The following is a 15,904-nucleotide window of genomic DNA, read 5'->3' as shown; positions in this document are numbered from 1 at the left end:
CTTTCCTCAGCTCACCTGCTGCTGGCCGCAGCGGCTACTCTGGTCCTTTCTTCCCGATGTCGATGTTTATGTGTCGCTTGCGTTGGCATGGCATGGCGTGGTTGTGCCCGCTCTTCTCCTGCTGTAAGAGAAGGGAGAAATACATTCCCTACTACCTTCATTCATTAAAAAACAAAAAACAAAAAAAATCAAATGACTTTGCTGTATTTGCTGTATGACAGACAATGTTGGATGTGTTAGCAACTAAAATAAATAAGAGAGCAAATGTCCCCAGAGAGTTCCAGCTCTGACCCGGAGGCAAGCGAGACACCCAACCACAGCTAAGCTGGGTGCTGCATGCAGGAGGGGAGGGGTGATCGGAGCAGAAAGGAAAGAGCACCTTGGATGAGTTTCCTGCGGCTGTTACGAGAACTGACCACAGTGTAGTGGCTTACAACAACAGAAATTTATTATCTTGTAGCTCTAGAAGTCAGAAGTCCCAGACCAGTCTCACTGGGCTAAAATCACAGTGTCAGCAGGGCTTCTTTCCTTCTGCAGGATCTGGGAGCAGGTTTGCTGGGGTTTCGCTTCCTTTGAAGACTCCAGCGTAGAACTGGTTGCTTAAATGTTTGCAGGAATGAACGCTGAATGAATTCGTGGATAAAGGAGGTGGGCAGCCTTCATGGAGAGGGGACAGCAAAGCAAGGACACAGGAATCAGAGGCCCCCGATCCTCAGCTTCCTTCCCACAATCCTCGTAGCTAAGATCCCTCTTTTACAGATGAGTGATCTGTGAAGTGTGGCCATCCACTTGGACCGCAATGTAGCTTAGTGGAATCGCCACAGGAAGCCAGGCGAGCCGCATAGCTTCCCCTCCCTACTCCCAGCACCAAAGCCCAACATTCTGAAAAAGACCACCGTAATTGGAGACTCCTGCGTTTGATCCCCCATGCACAAAACACCCGTGACTCTTTCAGGAGCTCCCATACCACGGGCGACAGCTCCGCGCCTCTGTATTTATTTATTCCTCACTTCTTGCAAAAACACCATCAACATTCAATCAAGTCTCAAAGGAAAGGGTCAGAAGACAAGTGGTTTCAATCACCTCCACTTAACAGCCGCTTCCTACAAAAACTGTTTTCTTGCTCTTCAGGCCAAACTGTTGTCCTCGATACAATTAATAAATCAGAGCGCGCTGAGTTGTGTCATTGACTAGGAAACTTTACCAGTCAGGAGTTATTAGGCCTTGTCTCTGGAAATCAGGACATTTCTGAACAGTGTGGCAGTTGCCCCAGCTCAATGATAGGCTGCCTTCACAACATTAAGAAATTTGCAGCCAGCGGTAACTACTTTTGAGGCCGGCTTTACTTTTCTTCTGCCCTGAATTCCCTGAAATCTAAGATCAAGGTTAAGAAAACTTAGAGCAGCTGTTTAGGGGATTGAAGGAAAACAGTAAGATGGAGCATAAGCCCTAAAAAGGCTGTCATTCCTGTGAGAGGGGGGACTTTTGTATAGCAAACTGGGTGTCAAGGAAGATATTTTTCTTTTCCCCGAGATCCAGCTAAGGTCCCTGGATCAGTAAGTGGTGGGACCTGGAATCTGACGCTGGCTGTCTGGTCTGGGAGAGCACATGCTTAGCCACTAAGGACTGGCTCTGGCTCTTATCTACAAAGACTGTTTTGCACGAGGAGTCTCTATCCAGGCCGCCCTCCCCACAGAAACCTCATTTGGGTCTGTCACCATTATTTCACTGACTGGACTGATCTCCCTTAATGGCCTGAATCATCAGGCCAGACAGCTTGGGCTTTGCCTGAAAACAAGGCCTGGGGGTCCCTTAAAGAAAGGGGAAGTGAATCTGAAGTTCATTCCTCACTGTGTCCTGTGGCAAGTTCTTGCCATTTATGATCAGTTGGCCAAGTTGGGTGATTTATTTAAGGTTCCAAGAGCGGTCCCCGTGTGAGCCAGTAGCTCTGCTGAGCTCCGTGTCCACAGACTGTGCGTAATTCCAGACAGCTACCTGAAAACTCATAAAGAGTCTCAAGAGGGACCTTGGCAAGCAAACGGAAGTGTATGCCTGCAAATGTTATCACAGTCAGAGAAACCTCAGGCACCCGTGGGGGTGAGGGGTGGACGTGCAAACAAAAGGAGGACATGTTGCTACATTATTGGCAAGAAAATAATTCAGGGCCACTTAGGATTTGGCTAGAGCCTCGAGCCCAGGTTTAGGATTTAAGACAAGGTAATGTGTAAATCTCTGAATATTTCACTTCGGCCTCGTGCATAATACATTCCTAACAAATGACTGTTGAATAAAGAAAAGATTTATTTTGCGCATTGTTGCGTTCCTCACATAGGATGAACATCTCCTATTTGTTAAATGATTCCACCGTGGTTGAAGGAAGGGATTTGAGTATCTTTGTTTCACATGTCACTTATGATGCCATTTGCAAAGTTTTATCATCATCATCATCATCATCATGGTGAGGAAGATCAGCTGCTCTGGGTTCCAAACCTGAGAGCTGGTGTCCAGTGTCCAGGTCAGCCTGTCTCACCCCGACCACATTCACTTCCCCCTCAGCTGGGCTGGGGGCTACAGGGTAGGTCAGAAACCTTGCTGGGCCCTCTGTTATTTGATTTTCTGGTTCTGTTTTATCAACCCAGCTTCTGAGGATTTCCAGCTGTAGCTGGCTTTCCTGAGGAAAAGCACAAGTAGCAGAGGAATGACTGAATGTGTAGGTGCCCCAGAAATAGAAATAGGTCGTAGACAGAAAACTGACACCCACCCCAGCAGGGGCTGAGCTGCCTCGCTGGGTGGGCTGAGGGCTGAAGCAGAGGCATGTGGAGATGAGGGTCCTAAGCGCTCTCTGCAGCCGGTGTTAAGGGTGAGACACGGGCTTGGAATTCCATTTCCCTCTCTGTGAATCTGGGTCAATGCTCACGGCTTGCTCAATTATTATTCATCTAATTAACGGATGGTTGTGGGTGTCTAGACCCTTTAGATTACGGTTCTCCCTGAAGTTCTTCACTGCTTAGCCACCTCACCAGACCTTCACTCTCTGGAGGAGGGAAAGGAAATAGAATGAAAGTTCCATCAGAAGCTTTCCCTATTGGCACAGTTCGGCTCGGAGGCCGAGAGGGAGAGGAGGTTGGAAGTTACTGTTTAATGAGATGTGATTGTTGGAGGAGGCCGGGTCCCTGCTGGGAGGTTGCTGTAATCATGGTGAGGTCTGCCAGAGGCAATGGAGGGCAGACAGCGCGGGGATGGGGTGGGGAAGGAGACGTCTCTGTGCCTCGCTCTGAACCCGCCCCCTCGCAGGCAGTTGTGAGGCTATGGCCTCACTTTTAAGGATGAAAGCAACAAATATTTTACGAGTATCAAAAAGGAACAGCGCCTTCCTCCATTCTCCAGGGCCAACAAGCCAATGAGACTGAATGGAAACAGCTCTGTCATTTCCCCCCATGAAACATTAGGGAAAAACTTGTAAAAGAAATTTCACAGTGATGGAGTTAGTAAGCTATTCTTTCCCATCGCTTGTGTTCCCCATCAAGGAATGCCATCCAAATGGTTTTCTGACACCTCATATAATTCAGTCATGAGAGTCAGCTGTTTGGTTATATTTTGTTTGGGTTTATTTTGCTTTGGGGGAAAGTGTTTCTGTACATAAATCATACGTTTTAGGAACAAGTCGGAGAGAAGTGGTGGTCCTCACAGCAGCACACGGTTGCAGATTGAAATCACAGTGCTCTAACCTCAGAACTCATGTTTTGGACACAGCCACAGATGGCCAAGGTTGTTTCTACTTCTTCATCTTCCTCTAGCCTCCCAAAACGTCTTCCTGGAATATGCTCCTGGTGGGGGGTGGAGGGAAGTGTTATTTATAATCTCACGTAATCCTCATTCTCATACTAAACCACAGTGGTTGCTTTCCACGGGAAGAATAACAGCTCATGTGAGTTGGAAGGAATGCAAGGGAGGCACTTGCCACTCCTGACACCTCCAACCTGTGTCCAATTTAGAAGAGTCTTGGCCTCCTGGGGCAAAGAAATGACGGCCCCTCACACACACTTGTCTGGGCCTCTACGGCAGTGCATGCTGACCTTGAGCAGGGACATCACGGGAAGTCTGACAAAGACAATGACAAGGATGATGGCTCTGACCAGATGCAGTACTGCTTGTTGCATCTTGGATCCTTAACTTTTCTGCTCACAGGACTAAGCTCATCCTTAAATCAATGATATATTCTGGAATGGGCATCAGCTGGAAACACAGCTACAGGATGTCTTCAAAGGAGGCAGAGGAGACAACTTAAGGATGTTATTTAAAGGAATGGGAATAAACCAGTCTTAGGAAGAGGATAGGTTTTGGAAGTACCCCATGGGTTCCTAGCCACACTGTACCTTACTAGCTTGGGGCCATAGTCAAGTTACTTAAGCTGTCTAGTCCCCAGCTTGCTCATCTTTAAAGTAGAGATGATGACAATTCTCATTACAAAGGATACAGGGAGGTTAGATAATACATGAAGTCCTACACAGGAGAGAGTACTGGGCATATAAAATGTACTCAGTAAACATACTGTGTACATGTTCCTGTGAGCATGCACTTAGTGACTATAGAAATCATAAATAAACATATTGATTTTATCTAACACTTAGGATCAGAAGAAAGTCACTTAGTTATCTCTGTCTCAGATTTCCCTCCTATAAATTGATGTGCCTACCCCAAGCACAGGGGCAATGAATAACATTTAGATAGTGCTTTAAATTCTACTAAGTGGCATATTATCAATACAAAATGTCATTCTGCTATCCCTCATCAGTTCTAAAGTAAAGAAAAATTATCTTAACCTTTGTAAGTATCTTAGTTGAACTTATTCTAGGAGTATTCTATAAATCATTCCACCAGTGGGCTTGTTTTACATGCTACAAATTCTTCATACAGCTACGGATATTCTATTAAGCACAGTTGGTTGAATAAGGCATGGTGGTTACAGACAATGTCTGTATCTAAGTGATTTATTACATAACAACGAATAAATCAGTGAGTTTTGGGGTTTACATAAGTGCTTTCTGAAAGATCCTAGTGGCCAATAATGACTTATCAAGAACGATGAGGAGAGCAAATATGAGGAAAACCACATTGCAATGCTCTCCTTAGCGATTCAAGACATTGCCAGTTGGCCTGCAGCTGGAATATACTGGGGCAGACTTTTCTAATCAAGGCTCATTCTGGGAACTATCTTCTACTTTGGCTCATCTGCAACTGAGATGGACTCAATTAGCCAAATTGCGGACCATGTGAGGAATTAGAAAAATTTGTTCTTTCCAGCCATATTGTCCTATATCACACAGTAATGTTACTGGGTCATATCACTCATGTTGAAATCCAGAGAAATCTGGGAAATTCCCAGAAAACAGTAGTTAACTCAGGAGGTTTCCTTGCTAAAATTATGACCGTTATATGTAGAAATGCTATGCTTCTAGAATGCTCATATGATACTCTTGAAGTCTGGAATTTAAGCAGAACATATGTTGGTAAGTGCCCAAAGGGGAACTTCCCATTATTCTTTTTTCTTTTTAATTAAAAAAAAATGTATACAGCAGGTTCTTATTAGTTATCTATTTTATACATATTAGTGTATATATGTCAATCCCAATCTCCCAATTCATCACACCACCACCACCACCCCTCCACTTTCCCCCCTTGGTGTCCATACATTTGTTCTCTACGTCTGTGTCTCTACTTCTGCCCTGCAAACCGGTTCATCTCTACCATTTTTCTAGGTTCCACATATATGTGTTAATATACGATATTTGTTTTTCTCTTTCTGACTTACTTCACTCTGTATGACAGTCTCTAGATCCATCCATGTCTCTACAGATCCATTATTCTATTCATTAAATCCATCCCACGATTGCAGAAACATGTTTTTATTATGTACTCATTGTTTCCAGCTAAGCAATAGGAACAAATGTTCATATGGGGTATTTCACTTACTCAGGGCTTTAACTTTCCATTTTCCTGTGTCCTTCAAAAAATATGTTCAGGGGACTTCCCTGACGGCCCAGTGGTTAAGACTCCACACTTCCACTGCAGGGGGCATGGGTTCAGTCTGTGGTCACGGAACTAAGATCCCACATGCCACGCAATGTGGCCAAAAAAAAAGAATGTTGAAATCCTAACCCCAGTACCTCAGATGTGACCTTATTTGGAAATAGGGTCATTGCAGATTTAATTAGTTTAGATGAAGTCATACTGGAGTAAGATGGGCCCTTAATCCAATATGACTGCTGTCCTTATAAGGAGGAGAAAAGACATACAAGAAAAGATGGCTATATGACATATGACAGAGGCAGTAATAGTAGTGATGCATCTACAAGCCAAGGAATGCCAAGGATTGCTGGAAAACACCAAAAGCCAGAAGAGGCAAGGAAGATTCTTCCCTACAGTTTCCACAGTGAACATGGCCCTGCCAACAATTTGATTTTGGACTTCTGGCCCCCAGAACTATGAGACAATAAATTTCTGTTGTTTTAAGACACCCAGTTTGTGGTACTTTGTTAAGGCAGCCCTAGAAAAAGAGCACACCTGGTCTGTACATCACTTTTAATAATATTTGATGTCGATTTGTAGTGTATAAAGCGATAGTTAGGTAAACATTTAAAACTTAATCCTTAAACCATTTGCATCTGCTAACACTTCAAGCCTCATCCATATGCAAGTATTGCCACCGCTAAGTGGTCAACCAGAGGGCTCACATGGCTCCCAGGACTCCACACGCAGCCCTGAAAGTCCTTCTAATGAAAAGTAATCCAAATCGTAAACTGTCAAGATTCTGTGATTTAAAGCCTTAATATGCCTTTGTCTAGTTACACAATCACCAAATGGAATATATATCATACTGTGAGTCCTTAGAAGAAAATCACTAGACAGTATCAGCAGGAAAGCATATGTTACTATTGGTTCCAGGATAATAAATAAGCCAGGTATGAACATTTAAAGAATTTTTGTCACTTTTGTTGACATTGGTGAAGTTTGGCTCCTGTCCTGGTTATCCTTGTGAGAAATGGTTGAGTTGTTTCAGTCACTATGTCAACTAGTGAAAGTTGTATAAAACCAGAATTTGACAATATTAGGGATACACTCCTTTTGTATTTGTTTTTCAAAGATGTGCTCTATAACTAGTGCAGAAAGCACTATCTTAAGAGTAACCACAGATGAAGATAAAAATAAGTAAGTGATTGGATAGAGGACCTCTATGTGCTAGAATTTTTTTTTAATTTAATTTAATTTATTTTTTTATACAGCAGGTTCTTATTAGTCATCCATTTTATACACATCAGTGTATGCATGTCAATCCCAGTCTCCCAGTTCCTCACACCACCACCCCCAACACCCCGCCGCTTTCCCCCCTTGGTGTCCATATGTTTTTTCTCTACTCTGTGTCTCAATTTCTGCTCTGCAAACTGGTTCATCTGTACCATTTTCTAGGTTCCACATATATGCGTTAATATACGATATTTGTTTTTCTCTTTCTGACTTACTTCACTCTGTATGACAGTCTGTAGATCCATGCACGTCTTTACAAATGACCCAATTTCATTCCTTTTTATAGCTGAGTAATATTCCACTGTATATATGTACCACAACTTCTTTATCCATTAGTCTGTCGATGGGCATTTAGGTTGCTTCCATGACCTGGCTATTGTAAATAGTGCTGCAATGAACACTGGGGTGCATGTGTATTTTTGAATTATGGTTTTCGCTGGGTATGTGCCCAGTAGTGGGATTGTTGGGTCATATGGTAATTCTATTTTTACTTTTTTAAGGAACCTCCATACTGTTCTCCATAGTGGCTGTATCAATTTACATTCCAACCAACAGTGCAAGAGGGTTCCCTTTTCTCCAAACCCTCTCCAACATTTGTTGTTTGTAGATTTTCTGATGATACCCATTCTAACTGGTGTGAGGTGATACCTCATTGTAGTTTTGATTTGCATTTCTCTAATAATTAGTGATGTTGAGCAGCTTTTCATGTGCTTCTTGGCCATCTGTGTGTCTTCTTTGGAGAAATGTCTGTTTAGGTCTTCTGCCCATTTTTGGATTGGGTTGTTTGTTTTTTCAATATTGAGCTGCATGAGCTGTTTATTTTGGAGATTAATCCTTTGTCCCTTAATTTGTTTACAATTATTTTCTCCCATTCTGAGGGTTGTCTTTTCGCCTTGTTTATGGTTTCCTTTGCTGTGCAAAAGCTTTGAAGTTTCATTAGGTCCCATTTGTTTATTTTTGTTTTTATTTCCATTACTCTAGGAGATGGATCAAAAAATATATTGCTGTGATTTGTGTCAAAGAGTGTTCTTCCTATGTTTTCCTCTAAGAGTTTTATACTATCCGGTCTTACATTTAGGTCTCTAATCCATTTTGAGTTTATTTTTGTGTATGATGTTAAGGAGTGTTCTAATTTCATTCTTTTACATGTAGCTGTCCAGTTTTCCCAGCACCACTTATTGAAGAGGCTGTCTTTTCTCCACTGTATATTCTTGCCTCCTTTATCAAAGATAAGGTGACCATATGTGCGTGGGTTTATCTCTGGGCTTTCTATCCTGTTCCATTGATCTATGTTTCTGTTTTTGTGCCAGTACCATATTGTCTTGATTACTGTAGCTTTGTAGTGTAATCTGAAGTCAGGGAGTCTGATTCCTCCATCTCCTTTTTTTTCCCTCAAGACTCTTTTGGCTATTCGGGGTCTTCTTTGTCTCCATACAAATTTTAAGATTTTCTGTTCTAGTTCTGTAAAAAATGCCATTGGTAGTTTGATAGGGATTGCATTGAATCTGTAGATTGCTTTGGGTAGTATAGTCATTTTCACAATATTGATTCTTCCAATCCAAGAACATGATATATCTCTCCATCTGTTGGTATCATCTTTAATTTCTTTCATCAGTGTCTTATAGTTTTCTGCATACAGGTCTTTTGTCTCCCTAGGTAGGTTTATTCCTAGGTATTTTATTCTTTTTGTTGCAATGGTAAATGGGAGTGTTTCCTTAATTTCTCTTTCACATCTTTCATCATTAGTGTATAGGAATGCAAGAGATTTCTGTGCATTAATTTTGTATCCTGCTACTTTACCAAATTCATTGATTAGCTCTAGTAGTTTTCTGGTGGCATCTTTAGGATTCTCTATGTATAGTATCATGTCGTGCAAACAGTGACAGTTTTACTTCTTCTTTTCCAATTTGTATTCCTTTTATTTCTTTTTCTTCTCTGATTGCCGTACCTAGGACTTCCAAAACTACGTTGAATAATAGTGGTGAGAGTGGACATCCTTGTCTTGTTCCTGATCTTAGAGGAAATGCTTTCAGTTTTCACCATTCGGAATGATGTTTGCTGTGGGTTTGTCATATATGGCCTTTATTATGTTGAGGTAGGTTTCCTCTATGCCCACTGTCTGGAGAGTTTTTATCATAAATGGGTGTTGAATTTTGTCAAAAGCTTTTTCTGCATCTATTGAGATGATCATATGGTTTTTATTCTTCAGTTTGTTAAGATGGGGTATCACATTGATTGATTTGCGTATATTGAAGAATCTTTGCAATCCTTGCATAAATCCCACTTGATCATGGTGTACGATCCTTTTAATGTGTTGTTGGATTCTGTTTGCTAGTATTTTGTTGAGGATTTTTGCATCTATATTCATCAGTGATGTTGGTCTGTAATGTTCTTTTTTGTAGTATCTTTGTCTGGTTTTGGTATCAGGGTGATGGTGGCCTCATAGAATGAGTTTGGGAGTGTTCTTTCCTCTGCAATTTTTTGGAAGAGTTTGTGAAGGATGGGTGTTAGCTCTTCTCTAAATGTTTGATAGAATTCTCCTGTGAAGCCATCTGGTCCTGGACTTTTGTTTGTTGGAAGATTTTTAATCACAGTTTCAATTTCATTACTTGTGATTGGTCTGTTCACATTTTCTATTTCTTCCTGGTTTGGTCTTGGAAGGTTATACCTTTCTAAGAATTTGTCCATTTCTTCCAGGTTGTCCATTTTATTGGCATAGAGTTGCTTGTAGTAGTCTCTTAGGATGCTTTGTATTTCTGTGGTGTCTGTTGTAACTTCTCCTTTTTCATTTCTAATTTTATTGATTTGAGTCCTCCTCTCCCTCTTTTTCTTGATGAGTCTGGCTAATGGTTTATCAATTTTGTTTATCTTCTCAGAGAACCAGCTTTTAGTTTTATTGATTTTTTAGTATTGTTTTCTTTGTTTCTATTTCATTTATTTCTGCTCTGATCTTGATGATTTCTTTCCTTCTGCTAACTTTGGGTTTTGTTTGTTCTTCTTTCTCTAGTTCCTTTAGGTGTAACGTTAGATTGTTTATTTGAGATTTTTCTTGTTTCTTGAGTTAGGATTGTATTGCTATAATCTTCCCTCTTAGAAGTACTTTTGCTGCATCCCATAGGTTTTGGATCGTTGTGTTTTCATTGTCATTTGTCTCCAGGTATTTTTTGATTTCCTCTTTGATTTCTTCAGTGATCTCTTGGTTACTTAGTAATGTATTGTTTAGCCTCCATGTGTTTGTGTTTTTTACGTTTTTTCCCCTGTAATTCATTTCTAATCTCAGCATTGTGGTCAGAAAAGATGCTTGATATGATTTCAATTCTCTTAAATTTACTGAGGCTTGATTTGTGACCCAAGATATGATCTATCCTGGAGAATGTTCCGTGCACATTTGAGAAGAAAGTATACTCTGCTGTTTTTGGATGGAATGTCCTATAAATATCAATTAAATCTATCTGGTCTATTGTGTCATTTAAAGCTTGTGTTTCCTTATTAATTTTCTGTTTGGATGATCTGTCCATTGGTGTAAGTGAGGTGTTAAAGTCCCCCACTATTATTGTGTCGATTTCCTCTTTTAGAGCTGTTAGCAGTTGCCTTATGTATTGGGGTGCTCCTATGTTGGGTGCATATATATTTATAATTGTTATATCTTCTTCTTGGATTGATCCCTTGATCATTATGTAGTGTCCTTCACTTCTCTCTTGTAACGTTCTTTATTCTAAAGTCTATTTTATCAGATATGAGTATTGCTACTCCAGCTTTCTTTTCATTTCCATTTGCATGGAATATCTTTTTCCATCCCCTTACTTTCAGTCTGTATGTGTCCCTAGGTCTGAAGTGGGTCTCTTGTAGACAGCATATATATGGGTCTTGTATTTGTATCCATTTAGCAAGCCTGTGTCTTTTGGTTGGAGCATTTAATCCATTCCCTTTAAGGTAATTATTGATATGTATGTTCCTATGACCATTTTCTTAATTGTTTTGGGTTTGTTTTTGTAGGTCCTTTTCTTCTCTTGTGTTTCTCACTTAGAGAAGTTCCTTTAGCATTTGTTATAGAGCTGGTTTGGTGGTGCTGAATTCTCTTAGCTTTTGCTTGTCTGTAAAGCTTTTGATTTCTCCATCGAACCTGAATGAGATCCTTGCCGGGTAGGGTAATCTTGGTTGTAGGTTCTTCCCTTTCATCACTTTAAGTATATCATGCCACTCCCTTCTGGCTTGTAGAGTTTCTCCTGAGAAATCAGCTGTTAACCTTATGGGAGTTCCCTTGTATATTATTTGTCATTTTTCCCTTGCTGCTTTCAATAATTTTTCTTTGTCTTTAATGTTTGCCAATTTGATTATTATGCATCTCGGTGTGTTTCTCCTTGGGTTTATCCTGTATGGGACTCTCTGCACGTCCTGAACTTAGGTGGCTATTTCCTTTCCCATGTTAGGGAAGTTTTCGACTATAATCTCTTCAAATATTTTCTCAGGTCCTTCCTCTCTCTCTTCTCCTTCTGGGACCCCTATAATGCAAATGTTGTTGCATTTAATGTTGTCCCAGAGGTCTCTTAGGCTGTCTTCATTTCTTTTCATTGTTTTTTCTTTATTCTGTTCTGCAGCCGTGAATTCCACCATTCTGTCTTCCAGGTCACTTATCCATTCTTCTGCCTCAGTTATTCTGCTATTGATTCCTTCTAGTGTAGTTTTCATTTCAGTTATTGTATTGTTCATCTCTGTTTGTTTGTTCTTTAATTCTTCTGGTTCTTTGTTAAACATTTCTTGCATCTTCTCAATCTTTGCCTGCGTTCTTTTTCCGAGGTCCTGGATCATCTTCACTATCATTATTCTGAATTCTCTTTCTGGAAGATTGCCTATCTCCATTTCATTTAGTTGTTTTTCTGGGGTTTTATCTTGTTCCTTCATCTGTTACATAGCCCTCTGCCTTTTCATCTTGTCTATCTTTCTGTGAATGTGGTTTTTGTTCCCCAGGCTGCAGGATTGTAGTTCTTCTTGCTTCTTGTGCTCGAATTTTTGACTGCTATTAGCATTTTGTTTGCAAAGCATGTTTAATGACACAGGAAATACTTAACATATATTTTGGTGAGAAAAGTCAGGATGAGAAATTCAGATACAGTTTGATACCAAATAAATATAACATGTCCTGTGCATAGAAAAATGTTAACAGAGACAATTGTTATGGAGTGGGATTTCAAGTGATTTTTATACTTTTTGCTACTTTCCAAACTCTCAACATAGGCAAAAATTACTTCTCTAATCCAAAAGCAATTTAATGCTAAAAATAAATACACCAAAACGTTGTCATTTTTTGTGGATTGTAATTTTGTGGTTGATTTTTCTTTATTCTAGTCTTTTATACTTTTTATGTATTCTCAAATAAGTTTTTTATTAATTTCACAATGAAATAAAATTAAACTTAAAAAATTATATAAGTTTATGGATGATCTAGCCATAATGGGTGCAAGGTGTCAGAACTGCTTTAAAATGACCCATGAAACTTTTGAGATGATGTCATAGGGAAATACCATAATGCCTATTGTAGATTACATTATGGTTCCCAACTTCAGTACTCTTTGTCATTTGACTGCAGTCCTTCCCACTGATGGCAAAGAACATTCCTCCACTCCACTGATACCAGCCCAAGCCTCGTGACTCGCTTTGGCTAATAGAATGTGGGCAGAAGTTACAGTTGTGCCAGTTTTGAGCCCAGGTCTTAAGGTGCCTCACATTTCTGCTCCCTGACTTGCACATCTGTCATCACTATGAGAAGATCCTCCCAAAAGTAGCTACTGCTCCTTCAGCCTGGTAAAAGAACACGCAGGGAGCAAATCCAAGTCCAACCCAAAGCTAAGCCAAGCAAGACCCACAGCCCCAAGAAGAACCACCCAGCTGAGCCAAACCTAAATCAGCCATTCAGTCAACCTAAAGACCAAAGAGCATGAAAGCAAATGTCTACTGATGAAAGCTATTGAATTTTGGAATGGTGTTTTTATGCAGCAAAGACTAACTGATAAAATCTCATGGACAAACACACAATATTGACCTGGATGAACAATGGCTCCGGTATGAGGACTGACAAAGTATGTCAACCCAGTATGATAAAAGGCCCTTTCATCATAGCTTAAAAATAGAAATGACCCTGAATCTTTTTTTTTTTTTAACATCTTTATTGGAGTGTAATTGCTTTACAATGGTGTGTTAGTTTCTGCTTTATAACAAAGTGAATCAGTTATACATATACCTATGTTCCCATATCTCTTCCCTCTTGCATCTCCCTCCCTCCCACCCTCCCTATCCCACCCCTCTAGGTGGTCACAAAGCACCGAGCTGATCTCCCTGTGCTATGTGGCTGCTTGGCCCTGAATCTTGATAAAGTAGGTTTTGTGTGTGTGTATGTGAGTTTCTAATGTATGTACGTACATACGTACATAGTAAAATTATTGAATGCTATGCTATACCACTGTTTAGTTCATATTTAGTTGTCTTCTCTAGCTTTCAGTTAAACCCATTAAATATACATTTTTCACTTGGGCGTGTTCTGGTTTCCACTGAAGAATGGTATTTAGAGTTATAGTCCTCAATGTTTATTTAGCAACTTTTAAAGCTCGAAGAATATTAACCATATTGCACTCATCTTTGGTGTGCAGACTGGGATTATTCTTCTTTTTAGCACAAGTTTTCTCAACCTTGGCACTATTGGCTTTTTAAAAAAAATTTTTTTGTGTTTTTTTTGGTTTGTTTTCTAGGCTTTTCTGTTCATCCCTATTATCACTTCCTTTCTTCCAGTCTTGCCCCTTTATTTATTTACTTATTTTATTTTTTAATTTTATTTAATTTTTTTTATTTTTTAATTTTTTATTTATTTTTGGCTATGTTGGGTCTTTGTTGCTGCGCAGGGGCCTCCTCTAGTTGCGGCGAGTGGGGGCTACTCTTCGTTGCGGTGCGTGGGCTTCTCATTGCGGTGGCTTCTCTTGTTGTGGAGCGCGGGCTCTAGGCGCGCGGGCTTCAGTAGTTGCAGCATGCAGGCTCAGTAGTTGTGGCTCGCAGGCTCTAGGGCGCAGGCTCAGTAGTTGTGGCGCACGGGCTTAGTTGCTCCACGGCATGTGGGATCTTCCCAGACCAGGGCTCGGACCTGTGTTCCCTGCATTGGCAGCGGATTCTTAACCACTGTGCCACCAGGGAAGTCCTAAAAATTTTTTTATTGAAGTACATTTGATTTACAATGTTGTGTTAATTTCCGCTGTACAGCAAAGTGACTCACTTATACACATATATATATATTGCTTTTTATATTCTTTTCCATTATGGTTTATCCCAGGATATTGAATATAGTTCCCTGTGCTACACAGTAGGACCGTGTTGTTTATCCATTCTGTATATAATAGTTTGCATCTACTAACCCCAAACTCCCAGTCCATCCCGCCCCTCCCCCCCCTTAGCAACCACAAATCCGTTCTCTATGTCTGTGGCGCTATTGGCTTTCTGAGCCAGATAGTTCTTTGTTGTGAGGGTGTTGTCCTGCGTGCTGTGGGGTGTTGAGCAGCATCCCTGGTGTCTACCCACTAGATGACTGTAGCATATACTCCCACACACACCCCGTTGTGACAGTCAAAAACATCTCCAGGCAATTCTGAATGTCCTTAGGGGTAGCCAGATCACCCTTAATTGAGAACCACTGTTTTAGAGAAAATTAGGATTCAGTTTGGTTAAGTCAAATGGCGGAAACCACTGGCCGTTTTTTTTAAAAGGCTAGGTTAATAATAATTCAGACAGTGATAAAAATACAACAAGATCTTAAATAGAATCCCAAACTCTGGAACTTCTGATTCTTATGGTCATCATAAATATATTGTTACTGATGAGTGGGGGAAAAACCAAAAATGTGTTAATGGCCTGACAGGTAGATTTTCTGAACCCATCTGCGCCTACTCCAAAGTCAGGCTAAAATTTCCCCTTTACACACACTAACAGGCAGCTTGATGGGACAAGCAATACCCTGGGCATTGTTTTTTTGGGTATGGCCGCATGACCAGCTTAACACTTCATAAAAATGAACAGGGAATAATGGAATTTTAACTATAAATGAGGAATTTCAAATACCACCTTACTCAAAGATTCCATTTCTATCAGACAAAAGATGAAGCAAAATTTAATTTCCTGGCAGTTTATATGCTTTAGCAGGAATGTCGGCAAGAGCCAGTTAAGTGCTAAACCTGACTCTGGGACATGTGGTTAAAATTAACATCAAAACAGAGCTTGTATTCATGATTATACTCTTTTCAGGGGAACTCAGATGAGATTGAACTGTACTTTAACATTGGGAGCTCTGGTACAAGATCTTCAATCTCTATGCAATTTCCCTTTGGGCTCATTCATTAAAACTGTCTGAATCTCAGTTCCCTTGTCTGCAGAATGAGAAGGCTGGACTCAGTAGGGTCTGTGACCCCTTTCAGCTAAAACATTCTTTAAGCTTTGTAATAGCTTGTTTGTCAAAACAAAGGAATTGGGCAGTATTGGGGAGTTTCTTATAATAAAATCTGACTCATGCTTCAAGCAATTTGCCTGCAAAGATTTTTACACAAGGCAGCAAAACACGCTCAAA

Source organism: Balaenoptera borealis (genome assembly GCF_965194805.1).
Source record: "Balaenoptera borealis genome assembly, chromosome: 14".
NCBI classification, from domain to species: Eukaryota; Metazoa; Chordata; class Mammalia; order Artiodactyla; family Balaenopteridae; genus Balaenoptera; species Balaenoptera borealis.
Note: the sequence above shows the minus strand (reverse complement) of the source record.